Source organism: Prionailurus viverrinus, chromosome D3 (assembly GCF_022837055.1).
Source record: "Prionailurus viverrinus isolate Anna chromosome D3, UM_Priviv_1.0, whole genome shotgun sequence".
In the NCBI taxonomy this organism is placed as follows: domain Eukaryota; kingdom Metazoa; phylum Chordata; class Mammalia; order Carnivora; family Felidae; genus Prionailurus; species Prionailurus viverrinus.
This window is the reverse complement of record NC_062572.1, coordinates 59,328,143-59,342,446: the sequence shown is the minus strand read 5'-3', so window position 1 is coordinate 59,342,446 and position 14,304 is coordinate 59,328,143. Positions and strand designations below refer to the sequence as shown.

Sequence of the window (14,304 nt, the reverse complement as noted above, 5' to 3'; positions counted from 1 at the left end):
TTCAAAACAAAAAATGTTACAAGACAAAGAGATAGATGTCATATACTCATAAAAGGGTCAAGTCCTCAAGAGTATATTAAAATTATAAAAATGAACACACTAGAGTTACCAAATATATGAAGAAAGTACTGACACAACTGATGAGGAATATAGTTCACTAATAGTTGGAGACTTCAATAACCCACTATCAATAACAAATAGAACATCTAGATGCAAGATGATCAATAATAAAAAGAGGAACTTGAACAACACTATAAGTCAACTAGACTTAAAAGACATATAAAGAACATTCCACCAAACAACAGTTGAATCAACATTCTTCTCGAGTACACATGGAACATTCTCCAGAATAAATCATACATTAGCTCACAAAACAACTCTCAAAATATTTAAAAATACTCAAAGCATGCAAAGTACCTTTTCCACCGCAATGGAATAAAGCCCAAAGTCAATAAGGGAAAGAAAAGTGGAAAATTCATAAATACATGGAAATCAAACAACACACTCTTTTAAATGGATAAAAGGAAAAATCATAAGGAAAATTAGAAAGTACTTGAATGAAAATGAAAACACAACATATCAAAATCTATGGGGTCCATCAAAAGCAGTGCTCATACAAATTTGTGCTATAAATTATAGCACAAATGCCTACATTAAAAAACGAGAGAGATTTCAAGTCAGTAACAACTTTACACCTTAAGGACTAGAAACTAAAACTAAAACCTAGCAAAAGGCAGAAAATAATAAAGAGCAAAGATAAATATAATAGAGAATAGAAATATAATAGAGTATCTATAAAACCAAAAGTTGGTTCTTTGAAAAGATCAACAAAATTTAAAAATTTTTAGCTTAGACTGATAAATGAAAGATGATGTAAATAAAATTAGAAATGAAAGTAGGGACATTACTTCTAACTATACAGAAATAAAAAGGATTGTAAGACAACAGTACAAACAATTTTATGTCCTAGGCATTGGATAACCTATATAAAATTAACATTTCTAAAAACACAAAAATTACCAGCACTTACTCAAGAATAAATGTAGGATCTAAATAAACCTTTAACAAGTAAGGAGATATAAACAGTAATCAAAAACTACTCTACAAAGACAAGCTAAGAACCAGATAGCTTTGAGGATGAACTCTACCAAATATTTATTTTTTTCCTACCCAATATTTATTTATTTTTAATTCTTTTACTGTTTTACTTTATTTTTGAGAGAGATAGAGAGAGAGAAGGAGTCAGGGAGGGGCAGAGAGAGGGAGACACAGAACCCGAAGCAGGCTTCAGGCTCCAAGTTGTCAGCAAAGAGCCCAACATGGGGCTTGAATTCATGAACCGTGAAATCATGACCTAGGCCAAAGTCAGATGCTCAACCAAATGAGCCACCCAGGTGCCCTTCCTAGTCAATATTTAAAGAAGAATTAATACCAATCCTTCTCAAATTCATCCAAAGAACCACTGGTCTCAGAGAATGAGGTAAGTAGTACCTGATAACCTAAGCTAGACAAGGAAACTATGAGAAAATAAAACTACAGACCAAGATCCCCTATGAATAGAGATTCAAAAATGCTCAAAAAAAAAAAAAGTCAGCAAACCAAATCCAAAAATGTATTAAAAAGTTTATAAACATGACCAACTAACTGTTTATCCCAAAAATGCAAGGATGTTTTAACCTAAGACTATCAATCAGGTTTAACACAAATCTACCAACTGGGTGGCTCAGTCAGTTAAGTGGCCAACTCTTGGTTTTGGCTCAGGTCATGATCTTGTGGTTTCATGGGTTCAAGCCCTGCATTAGTCACTGCACTGACAGTGTGGAACCTGCTTGGGATTCTCTGTCTCCCTCTCTCTCGGTCCCTCCCCCACTCATGCTGTCTCTATCTCTCTCAAAATAAATAAATAAACTTAAAAAAGAAAAGAAAATCAATCAACACATATTTGACAGACAAACCTACAAAAATATGTGTTCATATCAACTGACACAGAAAAAGCATTTGAAAAAATTCCCCCAAAACTCAAACTAGGAACGGAAGGAAATTTCCTTAACATGATAAAGGCAATCTAGGAAAAACTTACAGCTAACATGTTATCCCAATGATGAAAAACTGAAAGCTTTCCCACTAAGTTCAGGAACGAGACAAGAATGCCTGCTTCTACCGCTCTATTCAACAATATGCTGGAACTTCAAGCCAGAGGAAAAAGAAATAAGAGGCACCCAAACTGGAAAAGAAGTAGAACCATCTCTGTTTGTGGATGACATGATTGATTCTATATACAGAAAATCCACAGAGAACCCACAAAAAAACCTATTAGAGCTAATAAACAGGGTACAAGATTAACATGTAAACCTCTTGTATTTCTATACACAGCAACAAACAATCTGAAAGGAGTATTAAGAGAACAATTATATTTATAAGAACACCTAAAACAAAATTCTTAAAAATAAATTTAAACAAAAAAGTGAAAGGCTTGTACAGTGAAAACTACAAAGCATTGCTAAAAGAAATTAAAGACTTAAATATTGAAAGTCATTTCATGTTTGTGGACTGGAACACTTAATATTGTTAACATGGCAATATTCCCCAAAGTGATCTACAGATTTAATATAATCCTATCAAAATCTCAAGTGCCTTTTTTTTTTTCCAGAAGTGGAAATGCTGATCTTGTAATTCATATGGAATTGCAAAGGACTCAGGACAGCTCAAGTCATCTTCAAAAGGAAGAACAAAGTTGGAGGTCTTGTATTTCATGCTTACTACAAAGATACACTAATTGAAACAGTGTGGTATTAGCATTAGAATAGACATATAGAGCAGTGAAAAAGTACTCAGAGTCCAGAAATAAACTGGTATACTTTTGGTCAGTCAAATTTTGACAGCTGTGCCAAGACCATCAAATGGGAAAAGAACAGTCTCTCCAACAAATAATGCTGGGACAAATGGATTTCCATATGCAAAAAAAGAAAAAAAAAAGTCAAAACACTACCCCTTACCATATACAAAAATTAAATAAAAATGGACCAAAGGCCCAAATATAAGAGCTAAAACCATAAAATGCATAGAAGAAAACATAGGGTTAAATCTTCATGATCTTTGATACAGCAATAATCCTTAGATATGACACTGAAAGCACAACTGACAAGAAAAAAAATAGAGAATTTAGACTTCATCGGTAGTAATATCTTTTGTGCTTCAGAGGACACAACCAAGGAAGTAAAAAAAAAACAAAACACCCACATAAGGAGAAATTATATGCAAATCATACATCTGTTAATTAAAGTAAATTAAACATTCAAAAACCAATCAATGTAATTTACTACATTAACAGTTAAAGAAAAAAAATATCATACTATTAGCTAATAAAGAAAAATCATTTGACAAAGTTCTACTCCTATTAATGATTAAAAAAACAACTCTCAGCAAACTAGGAACAAAAATAAATTTCTTGGGCCTGATAAAGAACATTTACAAAAATCCTACAGCTTGGGGGCGCCTGGGTGACTCAGTCAGTTGAGTGTCCAACTTTGGCTCAGTTCATGCTCTTGAGGTTCATGGGTTTCAAGCCCCAGGTAGGGCTCTGTGCTGACAGCTCAGAGCCTGGAACCTGCTTCAGATTCTGTGTCTCCCTCTCTCTCTCTGCCCCTCCCTCACTCGCACTTTGTCTATCAGAAAAAATAAATAAATACTTTAAAAAAAATTTTTTTTAATCCTACAGCTTACATTAAAATTAATGATGAAAGACTTAAGATCAGGAACAAGAAGACAAAGACATCCATTTTCATTCAACATTGTAGCACAGGTTCTAGCCAATGCAAAAGGGCAAGAAAAAGAAACAAAGTATCTACAAACAGAAAGGAAAAAATAAAATTGTTTTTATTTGTAGATGACATGATCCTGAATATAGAAAATCCAAAGTCTTATGCCAAAAAAAAACTATCTAAAAAATAAATTAAAAAGTCTGAAGGAGGGGGCACCTGGGTGGCTCAGTCAGTTAGGCATCTAACTCTGGATTTCGTCTCAGGTTACGATCACAGTTTGTGAGATGGAGCCCCCTGCGTCTGGCTCTGCACTGAACAGCACAGAGCCTCTCTCTCTTCGCACCTACCTTGCTTGCGTGTGTGCACTTGCTCACTTGCTCTCTTTTTCAAAATAAACATTTAAAAAATTTTTGAAGGAGACCAAGTCAATATTTAAAACACTAATTCTAGTGTGCCTGGGTGGTTCAATTGATCTTTACACATCCAATTCTTGATTTTGGCTCAGGTCATGATCTCAAGGTTCCTCGGTTCCGGCTCCACATGGGGCTCTGTGCTAACAGCAGAGCCTGCTTAGGATTCTCTCTCCTCTCTCTCTGTCCCTGCTCCTGTGTGTGTGTGCTCTCTCTCTCAGAATGAATAAACTTTAAAAGATTCTGTGTTATCATATAAGAAATTATATAAAATTAAAAATTAAATGTAAAATAAAAATTTTTAATTACAACATCTCCAAAAGTATCAAAAACATAAAATACCTAAGGACAACATATGTGCATATATTATAACCTGTACCATGAAAACTACAAATCACTACAGAAAAAAATTAAGAAAATCCAAATTAATGGAGAAATATGACCTATCACAGACCGCAAGTCTCAATAACGTAAAGATGTCAATTTTCCTCAATTTGATCTACAAATCAATACACTCTAAACAAAATTTAGGAGGCAACTTTCTTTTAAAAATTGAAAAGCTAATTCTAAAATTTACAGTGAAATGCAAAGGACTTCAAAAAGCCAAACTAGTTTTCAAAAAGAATAAAACTGTAGGACTTACCTGATTTCAAGACTTACTATAAAATTACAGTAATCAAGTCAATTCGGTATTGGCATAAGGGCAACACAAAGATCAATGGAATGGAATGAAAAGCCCAGAACAGATCATGCATGTATGGTCAACTGATTTTTGACAAGGAGGCAGAGGTAATCCTGCAGAAAGGGTAGTCTTTTCTAACAAAGGAAAAAAATCATCTTGGGATGGGCAAGATCTTTTAGATAGAACACTAAAGACACGAACAACAAAAGAAAAAATTGATGAAATAAAAACTCTTCCTTTACAAAAGAAAACACTAAGAAAACCAGAAAGCAAAGTTGGGGAGAAAACTACATATTTGACAACTTGCATCCACAGTATATAAAGAACATATCAGTATCAAGAAGAGAATGGGGTGGGTCAAAAAAAACAGGCAAAAGATTTTAACAGACACCTGAAAGAAGAATAGCCAATGATACTATTAATCTTAGGACAACACAAATTAACTCCACAAGGAGAGATCACTATACTCATTAGAATGGCTAAAATTGAAAGAAATGACGATACCAACAGTTAGTAAATATGCTGAATGATGGAATTCTCATCAGTTGCTAGTGGAAGTGTTGAAATAACACAACCACATTAGAAAACAGTTTGACAATTTCTTATAAGGCTAAATGTACACTTAAGATATAACTGGGCAATTCTGTATGTAATTATTCACAGAAGAAAAGTTAAAACATCATATCCACACAAACACTTGTACGTGAATGTCATAGAAGCTTCATTCATAAAAGGCAAAAACTCAAACAACTCAAATGTGTATTAACAGATGAATAGCTAAGCAAATTAAAGTACAGGCCAGCAATGAAGACTACTCAATAAAAAAAAAAAAAAAAAAAAAGTACTACTCCTGCACACAATTGAAAAAAAAAAAAAAAAAAAACCTCAAAAATATCACCCTCTGAAATAAGCCAGATATAAAAGGACAAATATTCTATGATTCCACTCGTAGAGTCAAATTCACAGACACACAAGGAACAGTGATTACCAAACAGTTGGGGTGAAGGGAGGGTGAGGAGTTATTTTTAATGGATACAGGGTTTGAATGATGAAAAAGTTCTGGAAATGGGATTGTGGAGATGACTGCACAACAATATGAATGTACTTAATACCACTACAGACTTAAAAATGGTTAAGCTGATAAATTTTATGTACATTTTACTATACACACAAAATCATCTCTCAGAAGGAAAAAAAAGCCAGAGAGAAGAGGGTACATACTGTCTGGCCATTTATGTGGCATGTCAGAACAAGTAAAACTAAGCAATGATGACAGAAATCACATTAATGGCTGCCTGGAAGGAAGAAACAGACTGTAAAAGGTCTCAACGTAACTTTTATTTTTTTTTTTTTTTTTTTTTTTTTTATTATGAACACAGTATTCTTTTTTTATTTATTTTTTTTTTTTTTTGAGTTCAAGTTCAGGTTTTTTTTTTTTTTATCATTATTATTGTTTATTTTTTTTTTTAACGTTTATTTTATTTTATTTATTTTTTTTTTTTATGAAATTTATTGACAAATTGGTTTCCATACAACACCCAGTGCTCATCCCAAAAGGTGCCCTCCTCAATACCCATCACCCACCCTCTCCTCCCTCCCACCCCCCATCAACCCTCAGTTTGTTCTCAGTTTTTAAGTCTCTTATGCTTTGGCTCTCTCCCATTCTAACCTCTTTTTTTTTTTTTTCCCTTCCCCTCCCCCATGGGTTCCTGTGAAGTTTCTCAGGATCCACATAAGAGTGAAACCATATGGTATCTGTCTTTCTCTGTATGGCTTATTTCACTTAGCATCACACTCTCCAGTTCCATCCACGTTGCTACGAAAGGCCATATTTCATTTTTTCTCATTGCCACGTAATATTCCATTGTGTATATAAACCACAATTTCTTTATCCATTCATCAGTTGATGGACATTTAGGCTCTTTCCATAATTTGGCTATTGTTGAGAGTGCTGCTATGAACATTGGGGTACACGTGGCCCTATGCATCAGCGCTCCTGTATCCCTTGGATAAATTCCTAGCAGTGCTATTGCTGGGTCATAGGGTAGGTCTATTTTTAATTTTCTGAGGAACCTCCACACTGCTTTCCAGAGCGGCTGCACCAATTTGCATTCCCACCAACAGTGCAAGAGGGTTCCCGTTTCTCCACATCCTCTCCAGCATCTATAGTCTCCGGATTTGTTCATTTTGGCCACTCTGACTGGCGTGAGGTGATACCTGAGTGTGGTTTTGATTTGTATTTCCCTGATAAGGAGCGACGCTGAACATCTTTTCATGTGCCTGTTGGCCATCCGGATGTCTTCTTTAGAGAAGTGTCTATTCATGTTTTCTGCCCATTTCTTCACTGGGTTATTTGTTTTTCGGGTGTGGAGTTTGGTGAGCTCTTTATAGATTTTGGATACTAGCCCTTTGTCCGATATGTCATTTGCGAATATCTTTTCCCATTCCGTTGGTTGCCTTTTAGTTTTGTTGGTTGTTTCCTTGGCTGTGCAGAAGCTTTTTATCTTCATAAGGTCCCAGTAATTCACTTTTGCTTTTAATTCCCTTGCCTTTGGGGATGTGTCCGGTAAGAGATTGCTACGGCTGAGGTCAGAGAGGTCTTTTCCTGCTTTCTCCTCTAAGGTTTTGATGGTTTCCTGTCTCACATTTAGGTCCTTTATCCATTTTGAGTTTATTTTTGTGAATGGTGTGAGAAAGTGGTCTAGTTTCAACCTTCTGCATGTTGCTGTCCAGTTCTCCCAGCACCATTTGTTAAAGAGGCTGTCTTTTTTCCATTGGATGTTCTTTCCTGCTTTGTCAAAGATGAGTTGGCCATACGTTTGTGGGTCTAGTTCTGGGGTTTCTATTCTATTCCATTGGTCTATGTGTCTGTTTTGGTGCCAATACCATGCTGTCTTGATGATGACAGCTTTGTAGTAGAGGCTAAAGTCTGGGATTGTGATGCCTCCTGCTTTGGTCTTCTTCTTCAAAATTCCTTTGGCTATTCGGGGCCTTTTGTGGTTCCATATGAATTTTAGGATTGCTTGTTCTAGTTTCGAGAAGAATGCTGGTGCAATTTTGATTGGGATTGCATTGAATGTGTAGATAGCTTTGGGTAGTATTGACATTTTGACAATATTTATTTTTCCAATCCATGAGCAGGGAATGTCTTTCCATTTCTTTAAATCTTCTTCAATTTCCTTCATAAGCTTTCTATAATTTTCAGCATACAGATCCTTTACATCTTTGGTTAGATTTATTCCTAGGTATTTTATGCTTCTTGGTGCAATTGTGAATGGGATCAGTTTCTTTATTTGTCTTTCTGTTGCTTCATTGTTAGTGTATAAGAATGCAACTGATTTCTGTACATTGATTTTGTATCCTGCAACTTTGCTGAATTCCTGTATCAGTTCTAGCAGACTTTTGGTGGAGTCTATCGGATTTTCCATGTATAATATCATGTCATCTGCAAAAAGCGAAAGCTTGACTTCATCTTTGCCAATTTTGATGCCTTTGATTTCCTTTTGTTGTCTGATTGCTGATGCTAGAACTTCCAGCACTATGATAAACAGCAGCGGTGAGAGTGGGCATCCCTGTCGTGTTCCTGATCTCAGGGAAAAAGCTCTCAGTTTTTCCCCGTTGAGGATGATGTTAGCTGTGGGCTTTTCATAAATGGCTTTTATGATCTTTAAGTATGTTCCTTCTATCCCGACTTTCTCAAGGGTTTTTATTAAGAAAGGGTGCTGGATTTTGTCGAAGGCCTTTTCTGCATCGATTGACAGGATCATATGGTTCTTCTCTTTTTTTTTGTTAATGTGATGTATCACGTTGATTGATTTGCGAATGTTGAACCAGCCCTGCATCCCAGGAATGAATCCCACTTGATCATGGTGAATAATTCTTTTTATATGCCGTTGAATTCGATTTGCTAGTACCTTATTGAGAATTTTTGCATCCATATTCATCAGGGATATTGGCCTGTAGTTCTCTTTTTTTACTGGGTCTCTGTCTGGTTTAGGAATCAAAGTAATACTGGCTTCATAGAATGAGTCTGGAAGTTTTCCTTCCCTTTCTATTTCTTGGAATAGCTTGAGAAGGATAGGTATTATCTCTGCTTTAAACGTCTGGTAGAACTCCCCTGGGAAGCCATCTGGTCCTGGACTCTTATTTGTTGGGAGATTTTTGATAACCGATTCAATTTCTTCGCTGGTTATGGGTCTGTTCAAGCTTTCTATTTCCTCCTGATTGAGTTTTGGAAGAGTGTGGTTGTTCAGGAATTTGTCCATTTCTTCCAGGTTGTCCAGTTTGTTGGCATATAATTTTTCATAGTATTCCCTGATAATTGTTTGTATCTCTGAGGGATTGGTTGTAATAATTCCATTTTCATTCATGATTTTATCTATTTGGGTCATCTCCCTTTTCTTTTTGAGAAGCCTGGCTAGAGGTTTGTCAATTTTGTTTATTTTTTCAAAAAACCAACTCTTGGTTTCGTTGATCTGCTCTACAGTTTTTTTAGTTTCTATATTGTTTATTTCTGCCCTGATCTTTATTATTTCTCTTCTTCTGCTGGGCTTAGGCTGCCTTTGCTGTTCTGCTTCTAGTTCCTTTAGGTGTGCTGTTAGATTTTGTATTTGGGATTTTTCTTGTTTCTTGAGATAGGCCTGGATTGCAATGTATTTTCCTCTCAGGACTGCCTTTGCTGCGTCCCAAAGCGTTTGGATTGTTGTATTTTCATTTTCATTTGTTTCCATATATTTTTTAATTTCTTCTCTAATTGCCTGGTTGACCCACTCATTCGTTAGTAGGGTGTTCTTTAACCTCCATGCTTTTGGAGGTTTTCCAGACTTTTTTCTGTGGTTGATTTCAAGCTTCATAGCATTGTGGTCTGAAAGTAAGCATGGTATAATTTCAATTCTTGTAAACTTATGAAGGGCTGTTTTGTGACCCAGTATATGATCTATCTTGGAGAATGTTCCATGTGCACTCGAGAAGAAAGTATATTCTGTTGCTTTGGGATGCAGAGTTCTAAATATATCTGTCAAGTCCATCTGATCCAATGTCTCATTCAGGGCCCTTGTTTCTTTATTGACCGTGTGTCTAGATGATCTATCCATTTCTGTAAGTGGTGTATTAAAGTCCCCTGCAATTACCACATTCTTATCAATAAGGTTGCTTATGTTTATGAGTAATTGTTTTATATACTTGGGGGCTCCGGTATTCGGTGCATAGACATTTATAATTGTTAGCTCTTCCTGATGGATAGACCCTGTAACTATTATATAATGTCCTTCTTCATCTCTTGTTACAGCCTTTAATTTAAAGTCTAGTTTGTCTGATATAAGTATGGCTACTCCAGCTTTCTTTTGGCTTCCAGTCGCATGATAAATAGTTCTCCATCCCCTCACTCTCAATCTAAAGGTGTCCTCAGGTCTAAAATGAGTCTCTTGTAGACAGCAAATAGATGGGTCTTGTTTTTTTATCCATTCTGATACCCTATGTCTTTTGGTTGGCGCATTTAATCCATTTACATTCAGTGTTATTATAGAAAGATACGGGTTTAGAGTCATTGTGATGTCTGTATGTTTTATGCTTGTAGTGATGTCTCTGGGACTTTGTCTCACAGGGTCCCCCTTAGGATCTCTTGTAGGGCTGGTTTAGTGGTGACAAATTCCTTCAGTTTTTGTTTGTTTGGGAAGACCTTTATCTCTCCTTCTATTCTAAATGACAGACTTGCTGGATAAAGGATTCTCGGCTGCATATTTTTTCTGTCTAGCACCCTGAAAATCTCGTGCCAATTCTTTCTGGCCTGCCAAGTTTCAAAAGAGAGATCAGTCACGAGTCTTATAGGTCTCCCTTTATATGTGAGGGCACGTTTACCCCTTGCTGCTTTCAGAATTTTCTCTTTATCCTTGTATTTTGCCAGTTTCACTATGATATGTCGTGCAGAAGATCGATTCAAGTTACGTCTGAAGGGAGTTCTCTGAGCCTCTTGGATTTCAATGCCTTTTTCCTTCCCCAGTTCAGGGAAGTTCTCAGCTATTATTTCTTCAAGTACCCCTTCAGCACCTTTCCCTCTCTCTTCCTCCTCTGGGATACCAATTATGCGTATATTATTTCTTTTTAGTGTATCACTTAATTCTCTAATTTTCCCCTCATACTCCTGGATTTTTTTATCTCTCTTTTTCTCAGCTTCCTCTTTTTCCATCACTTTATCTTCTAGTTCACCTATTCTCTCCTCTGCCTCTTCAAGCCGAGCTGTGGTGGTTTCCATTTTGTTATGCATTTCGTTTAAAGCGTTTTTCAGCTCCTCGTGACTGTTCCTTAGTCCCTTGATCTCTGTAGCAAGAGATTCTCTGCTGTCCTGTATACTGTTTTCAAGCCCAGCGATTAATTTTATGACTATTATTCTAAATTCACTTTCTGTTATATTATTTAAATCCTTTTTGATCAGCTCATTAGCTGTTGTTATTTCCTGGAGATTCTTCTGAGGGGAGTTCTTCCGCTTGGTCATTTTGGATAGTCCCTGGAGTGGTGCGGACCTGCAGGGCACTTCCCCTGTGCTGTAGTGTATAACTGGAGTTGGTGGGCGGGGCCGCAGTCAGACCTGATGTCTGTCCCCAGCCCACCGCTGGGGCCACGGTCAGACTGGTGTGTGCCTTCTCTTCCCCTCTCCTAGGGGCGGGATTCACTGTGGGGTGGTGTGGCTTGTCTGGGCTACTTGCACCCTGCCAGGCTTGTGATGCTGGGGATCTGGCGTATTAGCTGGGGTGGGTAGGCAAGGTGCTCGGGGGCAGGAGGGGCAGGCTTAGATCGCTTCTCCTTAGGTGATCCACTTCAGGAGGGGCCCTGTGGCAGCGGGAGGGAGTCAGATCCGCTGCCGGAGGTTTGGCTCCGCCGAAGCGCAGAGTTGGGTGTTTGCGCGGAGCGAGCAAGTTCCCCGGCAGGAACAGGTTCTCTTTGGGATTTCGGCTGGGGGATGGGCGGGGGAGATGGCGCTGGCGAGCGCCTTTGTTCCCCACCGAACTGAGCTCTGTTGTCAGGGGGCTCAGCAGCTCTCCCTCCCTTTGTCCTCCAGCCTTCCCGCTTTCCGAGCAGAGCTGTTAACTTATGACCTCCCAGACGCTAAGTCGCGCTTGTTGTGGGAACACAGTCTGTCAGGCCCCTCCGCTTTTGCAAGCCAGACTCGGTGGCTGTGCTTGGCCGGCGAGCCGCCCCTCCGCCCCGGCTCCCTCCCGCCAGTCTGTGGAGCGCGCACCGCCTCGCCGCCCTTCCTACCCTCTTCCGTGGGCCTCTCGTCTGCGTTTGGCTCCGGCGACTCCGTTCTGCTAATCCTCTGGCGGTTTTCTGGGTTATTTAGGCAGATGTAGATGGAATCTAAGTGATCAGCAGGACGTGCGGTGAGCCCAGCGTCCTCCTAAGCCGCCATCTTCTCAACGTAACTTTTAAAAATGACCTTACAGGGGCGCCTGGGTGGCGCAGTCGGTTAAGCGTCTGACTTCAGCCAGGTCATGATCTCGCGGTCCGTGAGTTCGAGCCCCGCGTCAGGCTCTGGGCTGATGGCTCAGAGCCTGGAGCCTGCTTCCGATTCTGTGTCTCCCTCTCTCTCTGCCCCTCCCCCGTTCATGCTCTGTCTCTCTCTGTCCCAAAAATAAATAAAAACGTTGAAAAAAAAATTTTTTTTAAAAATGACCTTACATTTGCTAAAACTCACTGAAATATACACTTAAAACGTATATGTATCAAAAAATGCATACATATTATTGAATATAAGTTGCACTTCTATACATTTTAAAATAAATAAATAAATAAGCTTGAGGAGGGAATGAAATGCAACAGGTAGAAAATTATACTATAGACTAGGGGCACCTAGGCGGCTCAGTCAGTTAAGTATCCAACTTCTACTCAGGTCATGATCTCACAGTTCACAAGTTCAAGCCCCACGCAGGGCTCAGTGCTGACAGTTCAGAGCCTGATGTCTGCTTTGAATTCTGTGTCTCTGGTTCTCTCTGCCCCTCCCCCACTCACAGTCTTTCACTCTCTCTCTCTCAAAAATAAACATTAAAAATAAATAAATAAATAAATAAATAAATAAATAAATAAATAAATAAATAAAAGAAAGAAAGAAAATAATACTACAGACTCTAGGAAGGAGGCTATGTTGTGGTGTACAATGATGGTAGTAGCTGAAAGGAAATATGTGGTCAGAGGAGTATTTTATTTCTCAAGATGAAAGACAAATGATTGTATTTAATGACAACAGGAAACCAGTTATTTGAAACCAAGCTAAAAATCCAAAGATAAAAGAATACAGGGGCGCCTGGGTGGCGCAGTCAGTTAAGCGTCCGACTTCAGCCAGGTCACGATCTCGCGGTCCGTGAGTTCGAGCCCTGCATCAGGCTCTGGGCTGATGGCTCAGAGCCTGGAGCCTGTTTCCCATTCTGTGTCTCCCTCTCTCTGCCCCTCCCCCATTCATGCTCTGTCTCTCTCTATCCCAAAAATAAATAAACGTTGAAAAAAAAAAAAAAAAGAATACAAAAGGTAGGAATGTTTTGTTGCCAGTGTTTAAGGAATATGGCACTTCCCCACTTCAATATAAATGAGTCTTGTAAAAGCAAGTGAAAATGGTTTGGGCAGTATGAGTAGAAACAAGTAGACTGAAATATCCAATAGAGGAAACGTAGCAAACTCAAGAAACCTAGAACACGTTATTCCCATGTATCTGTACATTAATGGTAAATACAGTAATAATGGAGTTTTCTAGCAATATAAGCAAATTTATACTAATACCCTGTAGTAACATACTGACCCTCTACCAAGAAACCAGCATTTTCCTGGAAAGCAGAAGGTTGCTGAAACCAAAACAATATGCTCTAATATTTCAGGTATTCTCCAAGCCTGGCAACTGAAATAAAATGGATCACTAAGGGCGCGCCTGAGTGGCTCTGTCAGTTAAGCTTCTGGCTTCGGCTCAGGTCATGATCTCATGGTTCATGGGTTCGAGCCCCGCGTCAGGCTCTGTGCTGACAGCTCAGAGCCTGGAGCCTGCTTCCGATTCTGTGTGTCTCTCTCTCCCTGCCCCTCTCCCACTCGCGCTCTGTCTCTGTCTCTCAAAAATAAATAAATGTTAAAATGGATCACTTAGGACAACAATGGCAACTCAGGACCATTAATATATGGAATCAAACTAATGGTAATAGTTTTCAACGCCATCAAGTGTATGTAAGGATAGCCACAGCCATCTAAGTGGTAAAAAGTTTTGTGAAAAGGTCATTTGCAAGTATGGAGGGTAACTAATGGTTTCCCAACACAAAGAACACTATTTGAAGTTGATGAAAACTCTACTTGGGGGACTAAAACAGCCAAAGAACTCTAGTGAAAAAAATTACCGCTTATCTCAGGTGGGACATCAAATTCAGAGTAAGGTATGTACTCTGAATTCTCACACCCTATATCCTAGCCCCCAAAACATCAC

At 38.4% G+C, this 14,304-nt stretch overlaps 1 protein-coding gene across 10 annotated transcripts in view; it reads right to left on the bottom strand.

Annotated features, from left to right (window-relative positions):
- The window catches only part of KIAA1328 (KIAA1328 ortholog), a 362,834-nt gene that overhangs the window by 330,457 nt on the left and 18,073 nt on the right, over nt 1-14,304 (bottom strand). The gene's annotated exons all lie outside the window — the stretch shown is intronic.